Here is a 7,999-nt window from a genome sequence, read left to right on the forward strand (position 1 = left end):
ACCTCGCAAATGCGCTTCTGGAAGAATGGTCAAAAATTCCCATAAACACACTCCTGAACCTTGTGGACAGCCTTCCCAGAAGAGTTGAAGCTGTTATAGCTGCAAAGGGCGGACCGACATCATATTGAACCCTATGGATTAGGAATTTGATGTCACTTACAGTAAGTTCATATGCGAGTAAAGGCAGGTGAGCGAATGCTTTTGGTAATATAGTGTATATGACTTTGAGTGAGTTACAAAATTAAAAGCAGTGAAATAATACCAAAAATAACCAGGATCATAACAAGGACCAAAAAAATAAAAACTATTAAAGCCAAACAACCATAATCTGCAAGAGAGCACAATCAATTGTTCTAACACTTTGCAGGCTCCACAGCTCCACTACAGATCCTCAGGATGGCAGAAGGCCAAGAAAACTACTCTGATCTCAGGAATGACGTTCCAGAGGGTGGTTGCCATAGCACAGTGGTTCCCAAACTTGGCAACTTTAAGACTTGTGGACTTCAACTCCCAGAATTCTCCAGCTAGCTCTTCTGGCTGGAGAACTCTGGGAGTTGAAGTCCACAAGTCTTAAAGTTGCCAAGTTTGGGAAACACTGCATAGCAGAATAGATTCTTGCCCTGGGTCCCCTCAGATGAGATTCTTTCATGAATAGGACCCACAATGGCCTTTCTATTGAACCTAATGGGGTGGGTAGGTGTGATTAGTGGCCCTTTTTTTGCTTGAGAAGCTTCCACTTTTTTTTAATAGACGTATTCAAACTTGCCATTAGTTGAATTATGAGTAAAAGGTTGGGAGTTTGAAACCTTATAGCCTAAAAAAAATTACTCATGGGTTTTCTCTAACTCAGTGCTAAGGAGATCCCTGAAATAGCCTCATATTCTCAACAAAATCTAAATTGCCAGTATGCAGTAATGGAGGTATAATTATCATTGATCATAAAGACAAAGCTTTTAAACTGCTAATGTTTGGTTATTCACCCATAGTTCTAGAAATTTCTAGAGCAAAGTTTGAGGTTTTGGAGTATTCTAGTAAACTACAAAAGTATTAATTGGAGTCCAAACTATAGTGATGACCCAAAGGGGGGGGGGAATCCACACTGCTTGCAAGTTTTCTATAGTTGGCATGATGATGTGCAAATCTGTGTAACTGCTTTTTCTAGATTTTTAAAAACTTTTTTGCTGGCTATAAAATCCATTAGGTAAGGCAGTTTTTGAGGCCAAATAAGTCTTAGCATAGTCATTAATCTACAAGCCAGGTTTCATTCCAGTTTTATGTAGCATTACCAGGATTCATGCCTTCCTAGATATATTTATCAGGAGATTTTTTTTTTCCAGTCAATGGGTGACTTGCAATCCTGTAACCTGTCAGTATATTGAAGGATATTCCAAGCGTAGCTAAAGTTTTAAGGATTTGGGAGCTGGGAATCCAATAGGTTTCATCAATCTCCTAGTCTAAAACAGTTGTTTTGATCATCCAGTTGCAGCATCCATGTAACTGCATGGAGTGAGGATGCTTGAGCCAAATTGATTAGCATATTTTCAGGATCTGCATTCTTTTCTCTTTCCTCTTTCTTTCAGTATGATGGGTTCCTTTCACATTGTAAGCCTCCGGGCGAGGAAGTGACAAGGAATGTAAAATGCTGTCTTGTCTTCAACTGTGTAGAATGTGAACGTGGCCAAATTTCCCTGCAAAACTGGGCAGATTTTCCACTGTATAAGTACTGAGGAAATAAGCTCTCTCTATTAACCATAAGACATTAGGCCTATTCTCATTATAAGCTTGGATGTGCTTTTCTTGGCTGCCTTTATGATAGCGATTAGCATTTCGCTCATAGCCTTCTGCATATTTATCTGTTCAATAACTTAACTTTTCCCCAAGGGTAGAATTTAAACACTGTTTGTTCTGATGGAAACTTGCCTACCACAATACCATTCTTGCAATACCCACTACACATCCCAAAACGTATTACAAAACACAAATTTGGAACATGATTCACACTAGAGAGGAGAGCAAGTTTCACAGTGAAGAATAGGAATGAAGAAGGGCCAGCTTGATGTCATGGTAAAATTGCTGGCCTAGATACTCTACTCCCACATTGAGTTTGAAAGCCAGATGGGTGATTTTGGACCAGTCACTGTCTCTCATCCCAACTCACCACACAGGGTTGTTGTTGCAGGGAAAATAGGAGGGAAGAGAATTTGGTGTGTGTGACAATAATGTAATACAGGTTGGATAAACATCAAATAAGTATTCATCCTCTTTACTGTGCAGTAGCTCTTCTATGAATACTGGATCTGGTAGTAAAATATAGCAGCTAGCCCAAAACATTATTTACTATCCACACTATAAGGCAATGTTTTCCAAAGATTTTCCCCCATTACCCAAAACTGCTTTTTACCCAATGTAGGTCAAACCTTTTAGCCGACTTAAATGTCCCTGTTGTGATTGGGTTTGTATGTTGTTACTCAAAGAAAAACCACTTTTACCCAGGTTTGGATAATTTACCCAGGTTTGGGTAAGAAGAAAGGCATCATCTCTGATTTTGCAGATGCTCTGCTTATTTACTAGATTCATTATAAGATGGATGGTTGTAGCTATGTTTTATTCTATTTGCTTAGGTCCATTATTTCAAATGGCCCTTTGCTCATGCATAAAGGTGGCACATATAGGCTTGATACTCATTTTAAGAAAATCTCAACATTTGCAGACGAATGCCACATTAACATTTGGGGTGTGACAAAGGGATGTGCTATTTTTAATTTATCTCTCAAACTTGGAAATCCCCCCATCTTACTCACAGAGCAACTACGGCATTGTACATCCCAAAGGTGCTTTTTCAAAAAGTAACTGGAGTTCCTTTGTTTTTCCTTGAAAGACATTTCACTTCTCATCCAAGAAGCTTCTTTAGTTCTGAAGACGCTTCTTGGATGGGAACCGAAACATCTTTAAGGGAAAACAAAGAAAGTCCAGTTGCCTTTTGAAAAAAACACCTTTGGGACAACTATGATCTAGATCAGTGGTCTCCAACCTTGGCAACTTTAAGACTTGTGGACTTCAACTCTCAGCGTTGCTGGCTGAGGAATTCTGAGAGTTGAAGTCCACAAGTCTTAAAGTTGCCAGGGTTGGAGACCCTTGATCTAGATGACTGAGAATCTCCAAAGACATCTGACAGTGTACAATTGTTTATTTATTTATTTATTAGACTTCCATGTCGCCCATCTCTTCTAGGGATGATTAAAAACATTTTAAAAACTACATAGATATATACCAGAAGAAAGCAGTTAAAACAAGAATGGAATAATTTAAGTTAAAAAGGTGGCTGGAGGGTTTTCAAGGTGCTAATCAACCCTAAGCTTGCATGCTCCTTTGTGAACCTCAAGCAATTCAGCAGAACCAGGTCTTCAGATACTTTCCCAAAGGCCAAGAGAATGGTGCCCACCTCATCTTGGGAGGGTGGGGGGATATTTTTTTTATAAAAAGCTTTTTATTTTTATTCTCTTACATACAGTTACAGATATGCATTCACATAGTTATTATTCTTATTTATCTTTATCATTTTTACATATTTATTTCTACATATAAAAGATTAAAATATACATTCTGGGTTGTTTTCCCATACACCTATTTTTTGTTATCACTACCCTATTTTTCCTTCTTTTTCCCCTCCCTCCCTTCTCTACTTTCTTCCTCCTCTCTTTTCTCTTTCCCTACTCCTCTCTTCCTCTTCCCCCTCCTACCGTCTCCTTCTCTTTCTATCCCTTCCATCCTTTTCCTTCCTTCCTTCATTCCTTCCTTCCTTCCTTCCCTCCCTCCCCTTTCCTCACTTCTCCTCGCCTCCTCTCTAACTTTCCTTTTCTGTTGTTGTGGTTATCTCTTTTCAACTCTCAACTGGTGTAATTTTATGCTTATCCTTTCCTATTCCCTTTTCTTCGCTATCTTCTAACTTTTGTTTTTTTCTATGTCTCATTCTTGAACACATACTTGTATCTTAATACTTTCTTTTCTATTTTCCTCCTCTTCCTCGAAGGGGAGGAATATTTAAAGGGTGGGGGTGTTAACAGAAGGCTCTCTTCCTGGACCCCCCCAATCAAAATTTTGCTATAACTTGGACATGGCATTGCTAGATTACAGCATTTTTGGTGGCTTCCATGTAAAATAATTAGGTGTATCTTTCTCATGTACACATACCTATGGACAGCTGGCTGGACAACAGATGGTCTAGGAAACGCTCTTCTGTATGGTAAGTAACTTGAAGCCTGTCATATATTAGTCTATGTTACTTCTTTGTTTTCATTGGGCACAAATGATGATAGCAACTTAGGATAAGAAATAAGCCCAAGAGCTAGTGCAGCTTTGGATCTGAATATGCAAATAGAGGTCACCGATGTACACTCTTATTCTATGGCTCCCATGGCATCATATTACTAAGAAGGAGCCCTCTTGTTTTTCATCGTCCTCTTGAGCCCAAAGAAAGGAAAAGCAGACTATAATGGCCAACCAGATAACAGCTCTTGCTAGTGCCTAGTTTGACCAATGTAAAGGCAAGAGTTGTTCAAGTAACGTGAATAAATTAAATAATTAGCAATTCATTAAACACAACTCTTAAGGTGGTCCTACTCTACAAAATATTTGCACTACAGTACAAGATTGAAGCGAGGGTTCCTCCTTCATGGCTTGTGGAGGGTGAAAAAAAACATGGAGCAAACTACATGTATAGAAGTCATAAGGGAATCACCATAATTTGCATTGTGCGTTGCTTCTTTTATGTTAGTTGGCTGTGGATCTCAACACTTTCTTCTCTGAAGAAGTGCTACTTATATACATACTAGACACATTATGACAGGTTTGTACAAATTTATCATCAATCCATATGACATGCCAAGAAAGAATTCCGTTAAAGGCACATCCGATTTTAGTTATGCAGTGTGACAAATGGTTACTAATTTACCATATTTTTCGGAGTATAAGACACACCTTTTTTTCTAAAAAAAGAGGCTGAAAATCTGGGTGTGTCTTATACATCGAATACAGCATTTTTTGCCTCCTGAAGCCCCACCTGCTTCACCAAAATGGCCGTGCATAGCCTTATCAGCTTTCAGAAAGCTCCTGGGGGCTGGGGAGGGCAGAAATGAGCAAAAACAGCCCCCAGGAGCACTCTATAAGCCTCCATAAGGCTATGCATGCACAGCTGGCTGAGGGATTCTGGGAGTTGAAGTCCACAGGACTTAAAGTCACCAAGGTTGAGAAACACTGCACTAAATGAACAGTTGTAAGTCGAGGGCTACCTGTACTAGGTCCTGAATTATACCCAGGAATGCAGTTCCTCATTAAAAAACTGGTAATTCTCAATTTACAACCATAGTTGGCACTGGAACTTCTGCCGCTAAGCCAGGTAGTCATTAAGTGAGTTACACCTGATTTTATGATCTTTTTTTTTGCCATAGTTGTTATGCAAATCACTGCAGTCAATATGTGGTGAACCATGTGGTTGTTAAGCAAATTAAGCTTCTCTCATGGGCTTTGCTTGTCAGAAACTGGCTGGGAAGATTGACCCAAATTTTCCTCACATGACTGCAGGGACACTGCAACAGTCGTAAGTGCAAGGATCAGTTGTAAGACAATTTTTCAGAGCCATCATAATTTGGAACTGGTTATTAAAACCAGTTGGACGTTGAGGACTGTGGTGAGATCATACATGGATGGAATACTTTGGATTCAATCTTGTATTTGTGACACCCCAAACGATGGGAGTTTACTTTTTGCTCAGTGTGACATCAGAAACTTTTTCCATTTCATTATTTTTTTTTAGCTTTTTTAACTAATCAAATAAAAAGGACTAACATATCTTAGATCACTGCCCAATCAGCTTAAATGTACAACTACAGGAATTTACTAAAACATCCAGAAGCTGATATTTCAATCTCTCTGTATTGAATGAAAGTGATGTATTAAACAGTCGTTGCTTGAGGCATTTGCAGCACTTCGAATTTAATGCAGAAACAACTGGTCCTTAATTGTTGAATGGCAGCTTTCTGTTTATGCATGGTAGTATTACTGCCTACATATTATATAAGGTATTCAAAAATACCTCTGGAATAAACTGCCCCCAGAGATCCAGACCCTACCCACTCTCATGGCCTTCCGAAAGGCTATTAAGACCTGGCTATTCCGGCAGGCCCCGGGCTGTTGAACTCATGACTGAGGTCCAGCCCCGATTAGATTGGGTGTATGTTGTGGTTTTTTTTTTAAATCTATGTTTCTGTGTTTTTAACTTTTCTATTTTTAAATGTATTATTGTAAGCCGCCCGGAGTCCTTCGGGATTGGGTGGCCTATAAATTCATTAAAACCTTAAAAACCTTAAAAAAAATAAATACAGGATTAATTTGAAAGAGAATTTGAAAACTCTTCAGACATAAATGGCCAGATGCCCAACTACCCAGAGATATGCAGGGAGATAATACAACTTATGTGCTCTCCTAGATTGCTATGAACCAGTCAGTTTCCAAAAATGTGTGTTCCTGAATGTTTGCCGCTTGATTGCTGAGATATACCAAAAAATAAAATAGTACTTAGATGTTTTTTTCAGAGTTTGCTGGGACTTTTGAGCAGTTTTTGGCCTGTCTTCCAAATATCTTATTACCCGTTTTTGCTGTTTTCTTCTGTTTGTTCTTGTTTTCTGCTTTATGAACCTCACAAGCTTTGAAGGGGGTGATTAATTAAAGAGTGTGATTCAAACTCTGTTATAAAAAAGCAGTGGATAATATTGTTTCTGCTTTACATAAAAGAACTTAGGGTTCTGTTTGGCTGTAGGACAGTATATATCCCCAACAGAACAATAATTAGGGGATAAACTTACTACTTAGTGATGGACCAATAATATCTATCTGAGATCAGCTTGGCAAATGTTTATACTCATTCTCTTCTGCTTTAAAATGTAAGCCACCCTGTGGCATAACATATTTCATTCTGTTGGCACAGAAACAAAGTTTCTGATCATAGCTCAAAACTGTCTTATCTCCTGTAAATGTTGGACTTTCGGTAATTGGATATCATTTCCTTAACGAGTAGCTTTCCAGTAAGTATTTTTCATACTATGGTCAGAAAGCAACATCATTAGAATGGGAAAATATCAACACTAAAACTACAGTATGCTGTGGCTCGTTAATACATACAATTAAACCATTGTTTGTTGAACTATAGTTTGTGAATTAGTAAGCTTGTCAGTTTGTACAACATACTAAGATATTAACCATAATTTATATGGTTGAGTTTGCATAATTCACTAGGTTGAATACAGTTGGCTGAGTGTGTTGTGTGAGTCTAACCATTATAGCTTACTAGAGTGACTTAGGTGAGATGGGCAGTGCAGAAATTTGATAAATTTAAAAAAAAACCATGCAGTTCACATAAATTGATGACAAAGTGCAAGTTTTCGAAAGTAAGACAGAAGTTATAGAGAGAGATGAAGAAATATTGTGATAACTTGGCATTATTAGAACTAAGAGATACAAATTTTGTATCTGTGAAATGTCAGAAGACCATGGGGAAGGTATCAGAGAAAAGATTGTTAAATCTCTAACTTTTTGAATTGGGATGAAGATGATACAGAGGAAGAGATTATAAAGTTATAGGATCTTTACACAATTTGTAAAATTTTCTGAATGAAAATTTAAGAAATAAAATAAATAATAAAATTAAATCAAGACAGCAACTAATGGTAACTAGTTGTCAATGATTTTCTATTTACAGAAAGATTAGGAAGATTTTAAATGTATTTTAAAAAATCTTATGAAATAAACCATGACAGAATATAAAGTGTAATGGTATACCAGTGATGAACATGTAATTGCTAAAATGCACAAACTTTTGTTGAAATTTGAAACAAGAAGAACAAGGTTAAATTCTATGAAAAAGTCAACTAAGAATTTTGGTTATAATGTGCTCTTGGATCAAAGAGAAAATATGTGGTTAAAAGAGTTTGTTGTATTATGATCT

Source organism: Thamnophis sirtalis, unplaced genomic scaffold (genome assembly GCF_051295495.1).
Source record: "Thamnophis sirtalis isolate CommonGarterSnake01/CBP01778 unplaced genomic scaffold, rThaSir2_p1.2 scaffold_11, whole genome shotgun sequence".
Taxonomy (NCBI): Eukaryota; Metazoa; Chordata; class Lepidosauria; order Squamata; family Natricidae; genus Thamnophis; species Thamnophis sirtalis.